This window comes from Hemiscyllium ocellatum, chromosome 12 (genome assembly GCF_020745735.1).
Source record: "Hemiscyllium ocellatum isolate sHemOce1 chromosome 12, sHemOce1.pat.X.cur, whole genome shotgun sequence".
In the NCBI taxonomy this organism is placed as follows: domain Eukaryota; kingdom Metazoa; phylum Chordata; class Chondrichthyes; order Orectolobiformes; family Hemiscylliidae; genus Hemiscyllium; species Hemiscyllium ocellatum.
In genome coordinates, this window is record NC_083412.1 from 28559442 (window position 1) to 28578877 (window position 19436).

The window sequence follows — 19436 nt, forward strand, 5'->3', positions numbered from 1 at the left end:
GTCTTCATTTACAATGGCTCCGGCTTGTTAGATTCAAAGATAAGTCTGTAGTCATTTGCATGACACAATGCCACACTGAGAGATACTTCTCTTATATGTCCCAGCTCCTTGCATTCTGTACAAGACATTTCATCTTCTTGGCCAAATGCCCGATGAGAGCAAATTCCTGGGCAGCAATATTTGTTGTAATGTCATGTTATTTGATTGTCCAATGCAGTTGGTCCAAAAGCTATTGTAGATTACAATGCAAGATCCTTTGGTTTCAAATCAGAGATATTATGCCTGAAGCCAGGCACGAGCTGAGAAATATGACTAATTGGAGTTCTGCCACAAAGGCTCAAGAAGTACCATATTCTCATGATAGGCTGCAGTTTGTTTAAGCAGTTTTGGTGCACTCTGCAAATGCATGTTGTGGAATTCCTTCGAAAAAATACCAAATTATGTCAACTACTTGGCACACTCTTATATGTTTCCATAAGGTATTGATTTTCAGCTCCCACAATGAATTTGTAGGAAACTATCATCTAGCTATATGATGTTTTTAGCATTTTAAAGTTGGTTGCAGAGTGTTTTCCTAGTATAAATCTTAAATAAAACTTAGTAACAATCTTTGAGATCTAATAATTATACTGCCCGCAATCTCAGTCCATTTCTTATTTTCCATGTAGCAGTCATTTCTGTAAGTATTGTAAGTAAACTTAAAAATAAATTTCAAAAGCATGGTAGATTCGCATAATCTGTGGCCAAGCATTATATATCAAACAAAGTTGATAATTAAAATCAAAGCTGGACTCAAACAAATGCATATTAAGTATTACATTATTCCTTTAGATGTTTCTTCATATTGTAGTATTCATTCTAGAGAGCATGGCATAAATATTGTCATATGCTTGTATAAGAAGTAAGCATCAGAAAAAGCTTATTATACCCAGCAAGCCCATCACCTATCAACAAAGTCTAATCTCATTTACCTGTGTTCTTGCTCAAGAAACACATTTCATTCTTCCTTGAACCCATTCATATATTCCTGAATGGCTTCCTAACAACCTATTTGTCACATTGTGGATCAGTGGTGCTGGAAGAGCACAGCAGTTCAGGCAGCATCCAACTGCTCGTTGAATGCTGCCTGAACTGCTGTGCTCTTCCAGCACCACTGATCCAGAATCTGATTTCCAGCATCTGCAGTCATTGTTTTTACCTATTTGTCACAGCTGATACCCTTTGGATGAAAGCATTTCTCTCAGATAACTTTTGCTAGCATTTAATGTCTGTTCTCGATACCTATGACTTTAATTGCACTTAATTTTATCATAATCCATTTATAATCCAACAATTTAAATTAGACTGTGACAATGCTTTATGTTATTTAACAAAATTAAACCTAATTTTTGCATAATATACCAAGACAACACAGTTTACTAATGTGAAGAATTATTTTATAGTATGGACCTGGAGCCTCCTGAGCATCATTTAACATTTTCAGTGAGTTATTAACAGTACTGCAGGCAGAACTTCATATAAATACAATCTAAATCTTTTTGACTGACATACTAAGGTAGTGGATTCATCAATTATTGTTTCCTTGCATTATGCTGATGCTTTCACAGATTTATCCGCAATTAATTTTGACATCTTGCCTAAGTGAGATATAAAAATTGGTCTTTTCAAGATATGCTTTTATTCTCATGTCCAGACTAATTACTTTGTATTTTAAAACTGGGTGGTATTTGGAATTTATCGGCCAAAAGTTTTAAACTGTTACTCAATAATTTTCCTGGCTGAAAAATCTGTACCTGGACTTTATTTTGTTAAACATATCCAGATTATTAAAATTATTTATTAGATCTGAAGATTTCCAGTGCTTATTTCTAGAAAGCTTTGCTTGTGAACTATTTTAAACATCGGCAAAGTCCCAGGTTACCATTGACCTGCGTTTGTCACTTTTAAGCCAATTTACATACCAGTGCCATTCTTCACATCCCACTTGGTAACTGCTACATTTTTACACTAGATTTTCTTAGGTTCAGTATAATGGACCACTCCTGAAAGATAACCTCACATTCTCAAAATACACCTTCATTAATCCCGTTATCTAGAGAATCATAATGAGACCAAGGAGTCGCTATGGGAACCATTCCATTGTACTCTGGTCTACTAGAATATATCAGATATAGCAATACAATCTCTGCAACTTCAGAAGATGGGTACACATTCATTGGGCTGCACTGGGGAGGTGATGGCCCAGTGGTATTATTGCTGAACTGTTAATCCAGAGACCCAGGTAATGTTGCAGGGAGCTGGATTCAAATCTCACCATGGCAGATGGTGGAAACTAAATTCAATAAAAATCTGATATCATTAGACTCTTAATTCCAATTGTCAGAAATTCCATTTTGTTCACTAATGTCCTTTAGGGAAGGAAAATGCCATCCTCACCTGATCTGGTTTACATGTGACTCCAAACCCACAGGAATGTGATTGATGCTTAGCTGCTCCCTGGAGAATTAGGGATGGCAATAAATGCTGACCTAGCCAGTGATGCTCACATCATGTGAATGAATAAAAGAAACCTCATAAACCAATCTTTAAAAACAATCAGAGCCCCACTGATGTTGTCATGGGATGAAAATGTTGGGTTTGTGATTCTGCAGATTTGATTTCAGCTTATGGGTTCAGTCCTAGCCTTCGACACTGCCTGTTGTAGGGGACTGTTGTGGTACTGCGTTGTATGTCTAGGTCTGAGCCAGGCATCCTGGGTTCAAGTCCCACCTGCTGTGGAGGTGTGCAATAACGTTGTAAAGTAGGTGGATTAGGGGCAAAAAAAAATAGGACAATATTGATTGCAAGGGCTAGATTAGAGTGGTGCTGGAAAGACACAGCAGTTCAGGAAGCATCCAAGGAGCAGTAAAATCGATGTTTCGGGCAAAAGCCCTTCATCAGGAATATAGGCAGAGAGCCTGAAGGGTGGAGTGATTGCAAACTTTGCTTTTCTGAAGATCGCACTTGCTCTACACTAATGCCCTAACTATAATTGATCCTTGATATTTAAGCAATTTTCATGTAGTGAACTACTACCTTGCATTTTCTAATAGTTCTACAACTGGTAGTGGAATTGGATATATTGTTGAAGCTCATTGTCCACCCTTGTAGATATCAATCACCAAGAGTCATGGCATTGGAGGTGGTATATTAGTGTGGATAATGGACAGGAAACAGTGTGTGGGGATAAGAGGTTCTTTTTCAGGTTGGTGTTCCACAGGGATCAGTCCTGGAACTGCAAATCTTTACAACATGCATTTGTGACTTGAAAGAAGGAAAAGAATGTATAACAAGCCCCAAATTTGCAGATGATACAAACATAAGTGGAAAGGCAAGTTGCCAAAGGGGTACAAGCAGTTTACAGAGAGATATTGAAAGATTAAGTAAATTGGCAAAAGTTGGTGAATGGAGTACAATGAAGGAAAAGGTGAATTTGTTCACTTTGGATGGGAGAACAAAAGAACAGGGGTATTATTTAAATGTAGAAAATCTGTAGAAAATTTTAACACAAAGAGACTTTGGGGTACTTGTGCATGAATTACAGAAAGCTAGCACATAGATGCAGTAGTTAATCAGGAAGGCTAATGGAATTTTGGCCTTTATTTCAAAGAGTTAGAGTATAAGAGTAAAGAGGTCTTACTGCAACTGTATCAGGTGTTGGTGGGACCACATATGGTATAATGTGAGCAGTTTTGGTTCCCTCATTTAAGGAAGACTTCATTTCATTGGAGATAGTTCAGGGAAGGTTCACTCAGATGATCCCTGATAGGGAGGGACTGATATATGAGCAAAAGTTAAAGAAATTGGGACTCAACTTATTGGAGTTTATAAGAATTAGTATGGTTTGACAGGATAAATGCTGAGAGAACACTTCCCTCTTAAGAAAGTCTAGGATCAGAGGGCATAGTCTCAGAATAAAGGGGTGCCAATTTAAGACTAAGATGAGGAAGAATTTCTTCTTCCTGAGTCTTTGGAATTCCTTGCCACAGAGAGCTGTGGGAGTGAGACCTTGTTCACGTTTAAGGCTGTGATACATAAATTTTGATTAGTAGGGGAATCATTTGGGGAAAATGCAGGAAAGTGGACATAAGGAATGTCAGATCAGCCATGATCCCACAGGATGGCAGAACAGGCTCAAAGGACCAAATGGTCTAGTCCTCCTCCGATTTCTTACGGTCCTATTAATTACATTAATTACGGTCCTCTTAATTACATGAAATGTGCATGTTGGTAATTGATTCTGGTGTTTAAATTGAGTAGAATGATGTGGTTCTTTGCTGTTTGCCAATTTCATTGGCCAATTTTCCCTATCTCACTCAGGTCTAAATGGAAATGGGCCAGTAACAAAGACAACTGTTTAAAAGGGTTAATATCATTAAAAAAAACTGATATTGCACCCTACACCCAGTAATCCCTCCCACCTCCCTCCAAGCTATAGCAGAGATGCTGTCCCCTCCACACTTCACTTCAGCTCTGGTGAAGTATCATAGAGTCGTAGGGATGTACACCATGGAAACAGACCCTTCAGTCCAACCTGTCCATGCCGATCAGATATCCCAACCCAATCTAGTCCCACTTGCCAGCACCCGGCCCATATCCCTCCAAACCCTTCCTATTCATATACTCATCCAAATGCCTCTTAAATGTTGCAATTGTACCAACCTCCACCACACCCTCTGGCAGCTCATTCCATACATGCACCACCCTCTGCGTGAAAAGTTGCCCTTTAGGTCTCTTTTATATCTTTCCCCTCTCACCCTAAACCTATGCCCTCTAGTTCTGGACTCCCTGATCCCAGGGAAAAGACTTTGTCTATTTATCATATCTATGCCCCTCACAATTTTGTAAACCTCTATAAGGCTCAGCCTCTGACGCTCCAGGGAAAACAGCCCCGGCCTGTTCAGCTTCTCCCTTTAGCTCAAATCCTCCAACCCTGGCAACATTCTGTAAATCTTTTCTGAACCCTTTAAAGTTTCACAACATCTTTCCGATAGGAAGGAGACCAGAATTACACGCAATATTTCAACAATGGCCGAACCAATGTCCTGTACAGTCACAGCATGACCTCCCAACTCCTGTACTCAATACTCTGAACAATAAAGGAAAGCATACCAAACGCCTTCTTCACTATATAAGAGCAAATTACTGCGGATGCTGAAATCTGAAACCAAAAGAGAAAGTGCTGGAAAATCTCAGCAGGTCTGGCAGCATCTGTAAGGAGAGAAAAGAGCTGATGTTTCGAGTCTAACTGACCCTTTGTCAACGCTGCTTTGACAAAGGGTCAGTTAGACTCAAAACGTCAGCTCTTTTCTCTCCTTACAGATGCTGCCAGACCTGCTGAAACTTTCCAGCATTTTCACTTTTGCCTTCTTCATTATCCTATCTACCTGCAACTCCACTTTCAAGGAGATATGAACCTGCACTCCAAGGTCTCTTTGTTCAGCAACACTCCCGAGGACCTTACCATTAGGGGTATAAGTCCTGCTAAGATTTGCTTTCCCAAAATGCAGCACCTCGCATTTATCTGAATCAAACTCCATCTGCCCTTTCTCAGCCCATTGGCCCATCTGGTCCAGATCCTCTTGTAATCTGAGGTAACCTTCTTCGCTGTCCACTACACTTCCAATTTTGGTATCATCTGCAAACTTACTAACTGTACCTCTTATGCTCGCATCCAAATCATTTATGTAAATGACAAAATGTAGCAATCCTTGTGATACTCCACTGTTCACAGGCCTCCAGTCTGAAAAACAACCCTCCATCACCACCCTCTATATTCTACCTTTGAGCCAGTTCTGAATCCAAATGGCTTTATTCCATGATATCTAACCTTGCTAATCAGTCTCCCATGGGGAACCTTGTCGAACGCCTTACTGAAATCCATATAGATCATATCTACTGCTCTGTCCTCATCAATCTTCTTTGTTACTTCTTCAAAAAACTCAATCAAGTTTGTGAGACATGATTTCCCACGCACAAAGCCATGTTGACTATCCCTGATCAGTCTTTGCCTTTCCTAATACTTGTACATCCTGTCCCACCACTGAGGTCAGGCACACCGGTCTATAGTTCCCTGGCTTGTCTTTACTGCCCTTCTTAAACAGTGACACCACGTTTGCCACTCTCCAATCTTCTGGCACCTCTCCTGTGACTATCGATGATACAAATATCTCAGCAAGAGGCCCAGCAATCACTTCTCTAGCGTCCCACAGAGTTCTTGGGTACACCTGATCAGGTCTTGAGGATTTATCCACCTTTAACCATTTCAAGACATCCAGCACTTCCTCCTCTGTAATCTAGACATTTTGCAAGATGTCACCATCTATTTCCCTACAGTCTATATCCTCCATATCGTTTTCCACAGTAAATACTGATGCAAAATATTCATTTAGTATCTCCCCCATTTTCTCCAGCTCCACACAAAGGCTGCCTTGCTGATCTTTGAAGGCCCCTATTCTCTCCCTAGTTACTCTTTTGTCCTTAATAAATTTGTAAAAACCCTTTGTATTCTCCTTAATTCTATTTGCCAAAGCTATCTCATGTCCCCTTTTTGCCCTCCTGATTTTTCTCTTAAATATACGCCTACTGGCTTTATACTCTTCTCAGGATTCACTTGATCTATCCTGTCTATACCTGATATATGCTTCCTTCTTTTTCTTAACCAAACCCTCAATTTCTTTAGTCATCCAGCATTCGCTAGAGCCTAAATGTTAGCTTGCTCTCTCTCTCTCCATCGATGCTGCCTGACCTGTCATCTCCAGCAATTGTTGTTTTTGGTGAAGGTGGAAGTTTGGAAGTTGCCACCTCTCTTTTTGCTCTTGCCTATTTCACCAAGCAGAGGGTTTGGAACTCACCAATGCATTTGAAAAGGCTAGGTAACAGCATTCCGGTTTCATTAAAATCGCATCTTCCACAATTTGTTGAACTTTGCAAGAGGGGACACGATCCTACTTTCAGTTGTCTAAATCAGACCAGTAACGTAGAGGCAGTGGCCATGCTAAATGAGAGGAATTTGAAAAGCTAAGCAAAAGTGTTTTCTCAAGTTTAATGGGCTTATCCACTTGAAGTTAAGTAGCAGAAGTTTGTCTGAGGGAGGAGTCAACTCAGGGAGTTGTCAGTGTTCCAGAAGGAACTGAGGGTTGAATCAATTGGGACAGCTGTTTCAACCACACCTGGGGACCAGGAAAGTGTTCAGATAAAAACAAATACTGCAAGCTTAGAATTCAAGGCCAGCAGAGTTAAAGAGCGCAGAGTGCACTGGAATGACAGAGTGCTGGGTAACAGCAGGCATCCAGAGAGGGATAGGGGGCACAAAGTAAAACAAGACATTACCCTGAACATGGGATCTAATTGTTTTGCTTCCCTCCCTTTGTGTTTTTCTCTTCTGTTTGTCTTTTTTGTTTCTCTGACAGTTCCACTGGCCTTGTTCTCTTTAAAATGCAGCTCCTTTAAGACACTGGTGACAGTAAGGACTGCAGATGCTGAAACGTTGACTTTCTTGCTCCTCTGATACTGTCTGACCTGTTGTGCTTTTCTAGCTTCAAAACTACTGACAGCACCTTTAAGAACAGTGTTCTTACATTTGCAGACCTCTGCCTCAACGTGTCATTCACATCAAGTCAAAGAATGATGACTTCACATGGGCGTTTTCTTATTTTCTGTGCTGATTTTGTAGAGAAAAACAAAATGACAAAACAGACTGTGGTCAGGCCACAGGTAAGGCTTCTTAATGTAAAAGATTAATTTATTTTACTGATTCTTAGTCTTTGAGGGAAACTTTGGAGCTGAACCTTTTAACTGACTTTTTAAAAATATGTTTTTCTTTGAGAGCACTATTGAGCTCTGTTGCTACAAGAAATTTGTTTGAGGCTGTCAGCAAGATGGAAACCTGTGACTATACTGGCTTGGCAGAAGTGCTACCCACTGCTATCAACATGAGAGAGTTCACAGTGCAAGAACTATCAAGTTTGTGTGAACAAGCAGGGACAAGCAGATAGCCAATAAACAACATATTCTGCTTGAACTATTGAGCAAATCTTTAGCTGATATAACTTAGCATGAAACACGTGAAAAAATAGATTCAAGTCTGCCATTAGATGCAGAGGTGAACAGAAAGAGACGAGTTCAAGCAAAAAAACTAATTTCCTCATCTTCCCAGGAAGGATCCTTACTAACCATGATGGAGATCATAGCCAAGAAAGCAGCAATCTTCAAGTCATAGAACTGAGGAAGTGAACATGTTGATTTTGCCAATAATGCAATTGTCGAAGGTGAATGAGAGCATCCAAGGTAATAAACAAGTTGGTGTAGTGTCATAGAGTCATAGAGATGTACAGCACAGAAACAGACCCTTCAGTGCAACTCGTCCATGCTGACCAGATATCCCAACCCAATCTAGTCCCACCTGCCAGACCCAGCCCATACACTTCCAAACCCTCCCTATTCATATATTCATCCAGATGCCTTTCAAATGTTGCAATAGTACTAGCCTCCACCACTTCCCCTGACAGCTCATTTCATGCGCGTACCACCCTCTGCGTGAAAAGGTTGCCCCTTCGGTCTTTTTTATATCTTTCTGCTCTCACCCTAAACCTATGCCCTCTAATTCTGGACTTCCGCGACCCCAGGGAAGAAACTTTGTCTATTTATCCTATCCATGCCCGTCATGATTTTATAAACTTCTATGAACCTTTTATAAACATATAGCTCAAATCTTCCAACCCTGGCAACATCCTTCTAAATCTTTTCTGAACCCTTTCAAGTTTCACAACCTCCTTCCAATAGGAAGGAGACTAGAATTGCATGCAATATTCCAAAAGTGGCCTAACCAACACCCTATACAGCCACAACATGACTTCCCAATTCCTGTACTCAATACTCTGACCAATAAAGGAAAGCATACCAAACACCTTCTTCACTATCCTGTTTACCTGCGACTCCACTTTCAAGGAGCTATGAACCTGCACTCCAAGGTCTCTTTGTTCAGCAACACTCCCTAGGACCTTATCATTAAGTGTATAAGTCCTGCTAAGATTTGCTTTCCCAAAATGCAGCATCTCACATTTATCTAAATTAAACTCATCTACCACTTCTCAGCTGATTGGCCCATCTGATCAAGATCCTGTTGTATCTGAGGTAACCTTCTTTGCTGTCCACTACATCTCCAATTTTGGTGTCATCTGCAAACTTACTTACAATACTGCTTATGCTCACATCCAAATCATTCATATAAATGATGAAAAGTAGAGCACCCGGCACCGATCCTTGTGGCACTCCACTGGTCACAGGCCTCTAGTCTGAAAAACAATCCTCCATCACCACCCTCTGTCTTCTGCCTTTGAGCTAGTTCTGTAAAAAAAAAGGCTAGTTCTCCCTGTATTCCATGAGATCTAACCTTGCTAACCAGTCTCCCATGGGGAACCTTGTTGAATGCCTTACAGAAGTCCATATAGATCATATTCACTGCTCTGCCCTCATCAATCCTCCTTGTAACTTCTTCAAAAAACTCAATCAAATTTGTGAGACATGATTTCCCATGCACCAAGCATGTTGACTACCCCTAATCAGTTCTTGCCTTTCCAAAAACATGCACAGCCTGTCTCTCAGGATTCCCTCCAACAACCTGCCCCCCAACAACATCAGGCTCACTTGTTTATGGTTCCCTGGCTTGTCCTTACCACCCTTCTTAAACAGTGGCACCACATTAGTCAACCTCCAGTCTTCAGCTGTGACTACGATGATACAAATATCTCAGTAAGGGACCCAGCAATCATTTCCCTAGTTTCCAGCAGAGTTCTAGGGTACACCTGATCAGGTCCTGGGTATTTATCCACCTTTACGCATTTCGAGATATTCAGCACCTCCTCCTCTGCGATATGGACATTTTGCAAGGTGTCACCATCTATTTCCCTACATTCTTTATCTTCCATGTCCTTTTCCACAGTAAACACTGATGCAAAATACTCATTTATTATCTCCCTCATTTTCTGTGGCTCCACACAAAGTCTGTCTTGTTGATCTTTGATGGGCCCTATTCTCTCTCTAGTTACCCTTTTGTCCTTAATGTATTTGTAAAAACCCTTTGGATTCTCCTTAATTCTATGTGCCAAAGCTATCTCACGCCCCCTTTTTGCCCTCCTGATTTTCCTCTTAAGTGTACTCCTACTGCCTTTAAACTCTTCTAAGGATTCATATGCTTCCTGACATATGCTTCCTTCTTTTTTTTAACCAAACCCTCAATTTCTTGAGTCATCCAGCATTCCCTATACCCACCAGCCTTTCCTTTTACCCTGACAGGAATATACTTTCTCTGGATTCTTGTTATCTCATTTCTGAAGGCTTCCCATTTTCCAGCTGTCCCTTTATCTGTGAACATCTGCCTGCAATGAGCTTTCGAAAGTTCTTGCTTAATACCATCAAAATTAGTCTTCCCCCAGTTTAGAACTTCAACTTTTAGACCTGGTCTATCCTTTTCCATCACTATTTTAAAACTAATGGAATCATGGTCACTGGCCCCAAAGTGCTCCCCCACTGACACCTCAGTCATCTGCCCTGCCTTAGTTCCCAAGTCTAGGTCAAGTTTTGTACCTTCTCTAGTAGGTACATCCACACATTGAATCAGAAAATTTTCTTGTACACACTTAACAAATTCCTCTCCATCTAAACCCTTAACACTATGGCAGTCCCAGTCTATATTTGGTAAGTTAAAATCCCCTACCATAACCACCCTATTATCCTTACAGATAGCTGAGATCTCCTTACAAATTTGTTTTTCAATTTCCCACTGACTATTAGGGGGTCTAGAATACGATCACAATGAGGTGATCATCCCTTTCTTATTTCTCAGTTCAACCCAAATAACTTCCCTGGATGTATTTCCCAGAATATCCTCCCTCAGTAGAGCTGTAATGCTATCCCTTATCAAAAACTCCATTACCCGCCTCTCTTGCCTCCATTTCTGTTCTTGCTGTAGCATTTGTATCCTGGAAAATTAAGCTGCCAGTCCTGTCCCTCCCTGAACCACGTTTCTGTAATTAAAAGGTTTATGTTCTTCAGTACAGATTTATCAGCTGTTGGAGAATAGATATCAACTGAAGATATGATACATACACTCCATTAAGAAGGGACACCCCAATATTCAAAGATTCATGCAAAGAAGCAATATTCTGTTTCAGCACAGCAGCCATGCTCAGCAAAGGAATTCAAAGAGATTGTAGGTCCTCCAGTTTGCAGAGACCTTCAGACCTTCCATCCTGTGGGGAAGAATCAAAGCCAATAGTCTTCAAGAAAGAGACCCACCAATCTTCTGGACTGAATGAGTCCAGAGAAAATAGTAAACCCTCCAAACACCCTGAATTTGTGAAGTCAGAGACCTGGACGGAGGGTAGGATCTAATAATATCATGTTATGATATTAATAATTGAAAGTTTGGGGTAGAGGTAGTATGTGTGTTTAAATGTTTGCAAGATCTAATACTTAAATGCCACCCAGAATATTGATTTATGGATGGTGTAGAACAGCTCAAGATCATGAAGGAGAGGTACCTAACATTCTGGTACCTTCCTCATTGTCCTTGTAACAGTGTCTTTCATATTATTGTAACTTGAATCTAGCTGCTAACATGAATTAAACTACCCCCTGTTCAATGCAAGACCCACTTCTAGTGAGATCAGTAAGTGGTTTTGCTATATCATACTCTACTAAGCAGATCTGTATCTTGCTTCACTTAAAGAGGATTGTGACAGCACAATTACAATTTTGTCATTTAAGAAACATTTAAACATGTATATGGATGAGATAGTTATGAAAGGATATGGACCAAATGCAGGCAAGTGAGACAGTTTAAACTGTGAAAACTGGGCAGCATGTGCAAGTTGGGCTGAAGGGCCTGTTTCCATACCGTAGACCTCTATGACTCTATGACTTACTAAATGGTGAGATATAGACCCAGTTTACTCAGTTTACTGATGCTGAACAACGTTTCAGATTCACAACTGGACTCAGAGGTCTTAGTGTCTGGTATCTGGTTCAGTCAGATGGTGACCTTCAATACCATCCCACAAGGGTGTTGATCTGCTGCACTCTCTAGAGCCTGGTCCTGGAGAGGGGTTTAGACCTTGAGGGGAGGAGCAGTAAGTAAGAGAGGAAGTGGAATTGACAACAAAAGTAGATGTCACTGAGCAGTGAGGTGCCTTTGCTGAATGATGAAGTGGCCTCCCTCTGCCCATCTCTGCTTCACCGTCATGAATACCAATCCTCAGTTTGCTCCATGCCATCTCTCACATTTCTCTCACTGTGGTGCAGTGCTGGGTATTGACACAAAGTCTTTCCCCTGAGACTGTTATAGCTTCAGTAGTGGCGGTCTTGAGTGTCTGCAATGTGTAACCATTATAGACCCCCATTACATTTAATTGGAGAGGAAACCCAACTTCACATTAATTAAGGACTTGACCCTAAGAAAATGGAAACAAACCTCAGTTTTCCACTGCAAGCACTTTCTGACACAAAGGAAGACTGGTCCTTTGTTTCCTAGGAGAAAATCACACCTACTGAATGACAACATTCGAAGACACCAACAACAAAAGCATTCTGAACAATGCGTGTTACAGCCTTGTCCTGAAGTGTAAGACTGTCAGAACTTAACTTGTGTTCCATGTAATATTCAGAAACAGTTGACAATAATTTAACTTACTCAAATTGTCCAACTGCTGACAAGAAAGACTCTGGTGAATAATCTGATGAACAAAAGTACTTCATTCTTTAATTGTTTCTATTAATCTCTGTGATTAATCATAAGTTTTCTGAAATGCAAATATGTATTAACTACATCTCTCTTTGTCAGTGAGGTCTCCAATCTCCTCAGGATCCTCTTGCAAATTTGGAGAAGTCATACAAACATTAAATAAATATCACTAGTTTCAGTTTCCTTCTCTTTGCTTATCAATAATGCTTGTTTCTTGAATCAGGAGTTTTAGCTCTAGTTAAAGTAACAAAACATTCACAACTAGAATTATTGAAAGATGTTTTACTATACCACTAGCATTCAACCTTCTGACTAGATAAAAACACAGGAGAAGCAATAAGACTGTTATTTTGCTTTCTGGATTTCAGCCTCATAACTTTACCATTTTTGAAGTGTGACAATATATTGTTTTACCTCTTGTTTGCTGCATAACACTTAAACCCTGAGTATTGTTGTAAAAAAACCTCATTTTGTTGAAGCTTTTCATCTTCTGATCATCAGGGCATGCTAACATTGATACTGTACGAGGGAAGAGGGCTGACTGATTAGCAAGTGATGCTGCTTGATAGAAACATTAACATAGATAATGCACCAATTAGATGATTGACCATTGACTGCCAAGCTTTGTTTAAATTTTGAACCAGAGAGGTTGGTTCTATTCTTTGCCAATTGAGACAAAATGCACACACACTGCACCTACTCCAACTCAGTAAAATGGTGATTGGAATTCGCTGGGTTATCTCTCAACATTGCCTCCATTAATCAGAATCTTCTTGTCAGCTAAACTGTACTCTCCTACCATACAATATAAAGGCTGCTTTCCCTCTACATTTGTATTTCTTGCAAATTGTCCTGATTAGAGCAAAACAAAAAAAGCTTTGACAAAATGTGTCTTTGTTTTTTTTTCAACAGTCCTCAAGCTCTGTACTACTATTTGAATCGATCATAATTCCAACTTGCAATATTTCCTGCAATCTTACATTTACCTGAACCTCTGGTTAATTTGGATTTCTTACTCAGTAGTCCTTGACCTGATAACTTTTCCCAGTCCTCCTGGCTATGTGTTGCCTTGCAGATATGTATACATTATCGATTTATACCATTCAACCGATTTAGACCTGTTATGGCATACTTCTGGAGCAGAACCCGGACCTTCAGATCCAGGCTTAGAGACTCACCACTACACCTTACTTTATTAGAAAGCTTTCTGCTTGTAACCAGTATCCACCTTTGGCATCCATATTTAAACAATTAGATTTTCATTTTCATTTAATTGCAACCTTAATTCCTGACTACCTTCCATTTTCTGCTGTAATGATATCTGGTTTAGGAGGTGCTGTCTAAGGAGTCTTGATGAACATCTACAGTGCATCTTATATCTTTCAGATAATACATACTATTGCTACTGGGTAAACAGAGGCAGGTATACTGTCAATATACTGTTGTACTTTAATAGTTATAACTATATTTAGGCATGTTATGACACTCATATAGAGCTGGTGGAATTTGGACCTGGATATTTTGGCCCAGATCTACACTGTTCATCAAACTCCTTTAACTAATTCAAATACATTTGAGCCTGCAGTAGCTGGAAATAAATGGATATTGAGGAACTTAATCCTGTTTAGTATGATGCTCTTTAACTGGCTTAAATTTTGGCTTTTAATATATTAAGAAGGAATTAATTTCAGAGTGGATTTATGAATCATAGTTTTCCTACAGCAGAAGTAATTATCCCTTTGGCAGAGCTCACAGGAAACAATCTGGAGCTGGTGCTGTTCTCCAATGATCTATTCTTTCTATTTTTCACAGTCTTTGACTCTCAAATGCCAGTCCTGTCTCCAATGTTAACCGCTCCCTCAAACCTTGAATGAGGACATTGTTACAGAATAAAGCGACATTGTTTTAAAACTGAGATGTGAAGGAATATATTCTCCCAAGATGATAGTCAATGTCTGGGATTCTTTACCCAAGAAAGTTGTGGAGGCTAGGATCTCTGAAAATATTAAAAAAAAGATTGACCTTATTTTATTAATGAGGAGTTGAGGGCTATGAGAACTGACATGAAAGAGTTGAAGCCTGAGGCAGGTCACCATGATCTCACAGAATTGAGGGATAAGTTTGACGGGCTGAATGGTCTACTCCTGTTCATTGTATGGCCAAAAAATACCATTTACAACATTAACAAGTAATGAGGAAGAAATGTGTGGTCATGTCAAGAAGGCTACTTCACCAATTTGTATTCATTAGTTCCCATTATAGCAGCTAATTGTGACTCAATCATTCCACAGTTCTGCCTCCATTCCTGTCTCTTACTCTGATTAGACTTTAAGCACTGACACATTTGTTCAGGTGGTAGATATTCTTTCTAAGGAAGAGAGAAACCTGCAATTGGTTGGCCCTTTTCCTAACAAGCCATAATTAAAAGCTTAATGTCAAATGTGTAAGTAGACAGTCTACAGCAGCAAGATCACATGATAACAGAATCTACTATGTGATGGTTCTGTGAAAAGCCCCATGTTAAATATAGATCTGGATATTGTTAGCAGACAACATTTAATAAAAGGCCACATTTCTCAAGAGCTGAACTCATCCAGTGTTCCTATCAAAATTAATCAAGGACCCAGCCCGGTCTGAGACCTACAATAGTGGTAAGAGAGTGGCTGAATCAAAGGGATGGCATTTCTCTCGTTCAAGCACCATCAACTATGAATAGAAGCTAGGGAATTTGCAGTTTCAGGTAGGCTCACAGTTTTGTCAACGGTTCAGGCTGGTAGACCCTGATGAAAGGGTTCAGATGGCTTGGATTGATAGAGTCGGGGGACAGATAAAATGCAGCAGATGGGAGAAATACCTCAGAAGGGTACTGGACACATGATAACCCTCAGGCCAACTATAACACATGCCAGTCTGGACATGGTGCACCAAATTCTCCCGCTTCAAAAGAGCTCCAGAAGTGGTGAAAAGGGGCAATTAAGTAGCCACCGAGGGCAATTGATCCATGATTTAGTCAAATGATAGAACAGACTGGAAGGGCTGAATGGCCTAATCCTGCTCAAAATCTGCTTCTCCCTCCACAGTTGTGCCAGACCTGTTGAGGTTCTCCAGCATTCTTTGTGTCTGTTTCACCTGACCAGCCAAGCTTTGATCATCTGTTCTGACATCTCCTTTTGTAGCTCAGCATCAAACTCTGTTTAATTGTGCTGTTATAACAGGTTCTGAATGTTTTACTATGTTAAGGACATTTTATAACTACAAGTTGCTGTTGCCTGAAATTGATATAATTGTTCAGTATAAGTAAGAATAAGTGTTGTTAGTTCCAGCATAAATTGAATTATTGATGAATTATGTAACTGCCTTATTTGAACTGGCTTTTATTAAGGTCGATACATTAGAACATAAGCTGCAGTTAATTTGAATTACACACTCTGAAGACCAATACTTAGGCTGCAACTATTTCATTGGCCATTCTATTTGTTAATATATGTTAATAGCTTTTTCTGTGCAAAATCCATTTGAGATGCACTCACTCTGTTTTCCAATAAAGATCTATTTCTGTACAATAATTATGTTGTGATGTTCTATCTCTCTTCTCAAAAAGCTCCCTTTCATCTCTCCTTATCTCTGTTATTCTGTCTTACAAAGGCATATCTTATCCTGACATCGCTAACTCTCACAAACCTTCAGGGACATAAGTTAGTAATCGATGGAAATTGTAACCTAGGGGCTGATGTTTTGTAGCCTTATGTTTGTAGTGTGATTACTTGTATATACACAACTCTAAGGAAAGGAGAATACCAGTGAAGGTCTCTTTGTGATGCGTCATATTTCGTGTTCAATATTTTTGGGGGATGAAATTCACTCTCTTTCTACATTGTGCGATGAAATCAATTATTTTTGTCAGTGCATGGGCTGTAAATTACTATCAGTGGAGAGTGACAGTTAGTTAACGAGGGATTGTAATTTTCAAAGCAGCTAATATTCCAAGGCATTTAATTTTGCCTGGAAACAAAGGCGAGAGGTTTGCATAGGTCATGCAAATCAGTTCAAGGATCAGCGAGAACCATCTTTGAGTCTTTTTTTGTACTGAACCTTCTTTCAGAAGAGCTTTACAGCTATGCTCAAGACAGTTTAATTGTTCCTGCCTAACTATTTTTAAAACTAGTGCTACGGATACTCAATTTTTTTAAAGAGGTAGGATCTACTATTTTGAAGGAACTTAGATTTTACGCTGAAATCTGTTGTGATAATATAAACTTCACAACTTTAATAACTTTGTGGATTGTAAGAATCTACAAAGATAAATTATTATTCATGGAAAGAATTAGCAATACATCTTTGTGGAATAAACAGTTTCTCAAGATAAAAGGGGTAAGAAGAAACTACTACAAAGGAATTAAGAGCAACATGTGAATTAGCCATCTCTGGAAAGTAGGAGTTAAAGCAACATAAACAATCTTGGGGAAAAAGGAAATAGCACTGCTTGATAAGTTTCTTCCTCATGACAAATGGGCAATTAAGTCTGCCTAGAGAAGGAATGTTCTGAAGTAAAGGGGTTACTTGCAGGAAAAGCTGTGTTTTAAACAGACAGTTCCTTGAATATAACAAGGAACAGTGAAGCTTCTTCTGATAAAAAGGCAAGCCACAGACATGAGGTCTCCAAATGACTAATCAATATGGGGGCTGAACGAATCTATTGAGTCATCAGTAATGTCACATCTCAAATCTGAAAGAGAAAATTGTATTAAAATCCAACACCAGAACAAGTTAGTAGCAGAACTTTGAAGGGTAACACTGCATAAGGATCATTCCTGGACACTTCCAGAAACAGGTGCTATAAGAGGAGTTCTGGCCAGATTCAACCATTAATCAGGTAACAGCTAAGTTGGGTTGTGATGATTCATTTGCTTACTTGAGGGATCTTATTTTGGTTGCTACATGTAATAAAATTTAAATCATTATTTTAATGCTGAATAAACAACCAAATTAAAGGCAACATGTGATTTACCCACAACACCGTCTTCTTGTTGGTAAATTCTTATGCATAGATCTGTACCCACAAAAACTGATTCTGCTGGTAATCATAGTATCATACAATCATACAGCATGGAAACAGACCCTTTGGTCCAATTCGTCTGCACCAACCAGACATCCTAATCTGACTAGTCCCTTTGGCCTGTATACCTCTAATACTTTCCTATTCACATACCCATCCCGATGCCTTTTGAATATTGTAATTATACTCACCTGTACAACTTCCTCTGTTAGCTCATTCCATAGTCACATCACCTGTTGTATGAAAAAGTTGTCCCTCAGGTCCTTTTTAAATCTATCCCCTCTCACCTTAAACCTATGCCCTCCAGTTTTGGACTCCCCCATCCTAGGAAAAAGACCTTGGCTAATTACTGTACCTATGCCCCTCTTGATTTTATAAACCTCTATAAGCTCTGACGGTCCAGGGAAAAAAGCCCCAGTCTGTTCAGCCTCTCCAAGTAACTCGAACCCTCTAGTCCCAGTGACATCCTTGTAAATCTTTTCTGCACTCTCAAGTTTAACAGCATCTTTCCTGTAGAATACTGACCACAGTTGTAGGCAGTATTCTAAAAGTGGCCTCACCAATGTCCTGTGCAGCTGCAACATGACATCCTAACTCCTATACTCAATGTTCTGACCACTGAAGGCACGCATTGCAAATGCCTTCTTCATTTTGAAGGAACTATGCACCTTACACCCCTAGGTCTCTTTGTTTAGCAACACTTTCCAGGGCCCTACCATTAAACGTATAAGTCCTGCCCTGACTTTCCTTACCAAAATGCAACAGTTATCTAAATTAAACTCGACTTGCTATTCCTCGGCCCATTGGTAGTTTGAATGTTTTGATGTCCAGGGCTGTTGTTTAGTTGCAATGTTATTATTTGTTGCAGCATCGCTCTGGGTAATGTGGCACTAAAAAAAAGTCATCCAGTTCACTATTGTATACAAATGTTAGATTCATAGGCACATCAGGCTGTATGTTCCCATAAGTTGGTGAAGTGTCAGCTTTGGGGAGTTTTATTGAGTGTTTCTTTCCAGAAGTTGACACAAAAGCAAAATGGGAAATAAAATAGGAAAGTTGGTCCGACAATGGCTAACCAGGGGAATCATGGATAGTGTTGGACCCAAGGAAAGGCCATAAAAGTTGGGCAAAAAAGCAGAAGAACTAAGGATTTTGAGGCTTTCAGATTTCAACAAATGGATTCATTAAAAGGGGGAGAATGGAGTCTGAAACTAAGCTTGCAGGTAGCATAAAGACTGGTTTCCAAAGGTATGTGAAGAAAGGTTAGTGAAGACAAATGTAGGCCCGTTTCAGTCTAAAAAATGGAAAATTGATAATGTGAACAAAGTGATGGCAAGCTAAATAAATACATACTTGGATTCTGTCTCCACAAAGCTGTCTAAGTAGGTATGATGACAGTGAGAAAACAAGCTAAGAGTCTTGAGATGCACCCTGATCCAGTGCAGAAAATGAATGTTTATCCCTACAAGCAAGCCATCTTGGCAGCACCATTCAAATATAAGACATACTGAGCTCTAAGCTGCAGTATTGAAGTGGTGAACTGTATTTGGAGATGTGCTGAGATGACGTGGTAAGGCTGGTGTTTGTCTGATGCCAAGC